Consider the following 3,520-nt stretch of genomic DNA (forward strand, 5'->3'; position numbering starts at 1 on the left):
AAAAAAAAAAAAAAAAAAAAAAAAAAAAAAAAAAAAAAAATTCCTGCATAGTATGTGGGACAAGAGACAACTTTCAACTTCCTTTTACCACCAAGATTATTATCATAGCTTCTTGACAAATTCTATTTCTAAATCCATGGATTCTTTGTAAAATCTAAATCTCTGCCACTCCCATTCCGACCCCTGAGTTTCTACATCAGCTATAGAAAGCTGAAATAAAACATACTTCTATACATGAGTGTTGAACAATATCACATTTAGCACACTTCAAATTTGTATGTCAAAACTGCCTATGTTGGGGTGGGGTTGTGGCTCAGTGACAGAGTGCTTGACAAACATGTGTGAGGCCCTGGGTTTGATTCTCAGCACCACATATAAATAAAAAAAATAAAGTTCCATTGACAACTAAAAAAACTATTAAAAAAAAACAAACCTGCCTATATTGGATATCCTCATTAGGGATGGATGTGAGGAGTCCTGCACAACTTAGAAGACTGCTGAGCCACAAAGTACCACACCTTCTTAAAATTCCCTCCACATATCAGAGAAATCCATGTATCCCAAGTTCCAGGAGATTAAGCCACTGGTTCTGCCTTTATTCATTTCTGTCTGGCATGATAGCGCCAACCCCTCCATGTTTACTACTTCTCATCAATGTTACTATGCAAGTATTTACAAGAGTATATTACAAAGGATAAATTTTAATAGAATGCATTACAGCTAGTCATTTTCCTTGATGTCTCAAAGATCTGGGTAGAGTTTATTTCCTCCTACTTAATCCTTCACAAAACATTTACAGAGCACCGTTAACATAAGTAAACTCTTCAATATCCCTTTATCAAAATGCCATCACCAGTTACAACTCTGGATTTCATAATGCACTTGCCAAGGATAGCTTTCCCCACCCTACACATCCCATTTAAGCCTAGTTCATCATTTTAGTACTTAAGTGTCTACAAGCATGAAGGAGTCTCCATGAGGCAAGAGAACTTACACCCATTGTAGGATAACCATCTTTTCCAAACTAGCATCAAAAGCCAATATAACCCTATAGCTACTTCAACCATCAAAAAAGACCCCAAAGGCTTCAGTTCCATTCCCATTGAAAATGCTTGCTTTAAGAAGTTCTTAAAAATGGCCTGGGGGGCTGGGGATATAGCTCAGTTGGTAGCTTCTTGACAAATTATAAGTCCATGGATTCTTTGTAAGACCTAAATCTCTGCCACTCCCATTCTGACCCCTGAATTTCTACATTAGCTATAGAAAGTTTCTATATACTTCTATACATTCATGCCTTGCATGCATAAGGCCCTAGGTTCAATCCCCAGTACAACCAAAAGAAAAAAGGGGAAAAAAAAAAAAAAAAAAACTAGGCTGGGGTTGGATGTTCTAAAATAGGGCATATGTTAAGAACCCCAGCTCTGGACTCAGACTGCCTGGATTCAGATATTCTGAATTTTTGGAGTCTGAACTTAAACTTACTATGTCTCTTCTTCATCATAAAATGGAAATAATAATGCCTATCTCTAGGGCTATTTCCAAGATTAAATGAAATAGTACATGAAAAGTATCTAGAAATTTGTCCAGCATCTAAGAAAAAATTCAAATAGATTAGGTCTGGGATTTCAAAAGCCTGCTTACATAGTGGGTACTTAAGCACTCTTTAGAGAATACTGATTTTATGAATCTGCCTAAACTTAAGTTATGCAAGGTTTCCTAAATACAACAAGATCATTGCACAAATCAATTATCATTAGAACTGGAAAATCCATATGCCATACATCTCTTTGTTTCATTAATAAAATATCTTTTGAAAATTAGTTTACTAAAAATGTAAATAAATAAATAAAATAAAAAGTGTTTACTTTCTGAGGACTACACCATGAATTAAATACATTATGTTTAAACTGACCGCTAGTTAGCTGAACATTCATTTCCTAATTTCCCTTGTCTCTCTAGCTCCCCAAATCTTCACAAGTACAAGATCAGCTACATAAAACTCTTACCTGTGTTAATGACCTATAAATGCCAGTCAGTAAGATGATGCATTCTCATTAGTGGTCTTCACCTCATTAGAAGCCTGCTTTCACTGATAATGGACCTCAGAGGTCAATAAAAAAAAAAAAAATCTAGGAAAGAACTCTCTTTAATTTAACAGATGGACAGGTATTTGGAAGCCAAGAGCTGTACATGGTTGCATTCCACATGCCTACGAAAATTGCAAAGACATCTGCAGAAACCTAGCACTAAATCCCAACATGGTTCCTACTGAAGAAGCCACCATTAACTCTAATACAAGAGAGGACAAAACATAAATTTGATTGGATTTCCCCATTTAGTTTTCTGAAAGTACTAAGAGTCATCAGAGTGATCTCAATAGCTCCCTGGAAAACACATCTCTATTAAACAATCAAAAATTTATACTGTTTTTAATATCTGATTTCATCTCATCTGATAAATAAATGAACTGCAGGAGCAGCCTCCTTAAAAAAAAAAAAAGTGCAAAGTCATCCCCCCAGCCTTTTCAACCAAAGAACCACTATTGAAACACGAGTTACAATAGTTAAGTAATGTTAAAAAAAAAAAAAAAGTGGTTTATTTCTGTTGTTCCTCAAAGCCTCCATTCCTTTCTCCAAAGGGATTATTCAGTCTCAATGTGCCTGGGTGATTCTGTGACTACCTAATAAGGCAAACTGGGATTCACTTAAATAAGGGCACTTGTGAAGGTAAGAGCAGGGCTACTGGGCAAGCTTGCTAAAAAGCAATTTCTACGATATGAAGGCTTACGCATGCACAAGTTATCCAAAGTGAGATGTTCTCAGAGATAAGCTGAAAAGTCTAAAGCAACCTCTTCAAAATAAACAAGGCAAATCTTATCAATTCAAGAGAAATCACATTCACAAGAACTCCTTGCATTTCTGCCAAATATGTATTTACAAACTATGCAGGAAAGAACTTGTGTGATACCACTGATATCCTGGCCAAGTCTCAAGATTTATAGTTAGTGACATTTGCAGTAACCAGGTAGCAAATTGAATCTCACAGGAAAGGGATGAAATATGGAAATGTAAAGTGAGTCCAAAAATAGTATTTTTCTTACCCGAAAAAGTGAAGCCTGGGAAATGTATGGATGGCTTTGTGTACTTATCTAAATCCCCTTTTCTATCATAAAATATTCACATTTCAGAAAAGCAAAATGAAGCAAAGAAGTAGCAAAGTAGAAAAAAATATTCAAATGTTCAAAATACTGTCTGTTCATAACTGCTCCAGAGCAGAAAATGAAAAGCAGAATTTGATCTGGCTTTTCTTTCAGACCTTTCAATGATGATCCCGCTGACGCCACCGAATTTCGTAAAAACTTATCCAGACAGTCAAGGAGACCTTACAATTTGCAAAGACTTGCCACAAGCATGTAGCTACACTTCACACAATGATCAAGACTTAATATTTCCTATCCTTCACCTTTGCTGACCTGTCAAAAAAAAAAAAAAAAAAAAAAAAAAAAAAAAAAAAAAAAAAA

At 35.4% G+C, this 3,520-nt stretch overlaps 1 protein-coding gene across 1 annotated transcript in view; it reads right to left on the reverse strand.

Annotated features, from left to right (window-relative positions):
* Nucleotides 1–3,520, reverse strand: part of LOC107149531 (EGF-like and EMI domain-containing protein 1) — a 613,012-nt gene that overhangs the window by 608,782 nt on the left and 710 nt on the right. The window lies entirely within an intron of this gene.

Source organism: Marmota marmota, unplaced genomic scaffold, assembly GCF_001458135.2.
Source record: "Marmota marmota marmota unplaced genomic scaffold, marMar, whole genome shotgun sequence".
In the NCBI taxonomy this organism is placed as follows: Eukaryota; Metazoa; Chordata; class Mammalia; order Rodentia; family Sciuridae; genus Marmota; species Marmota marmota.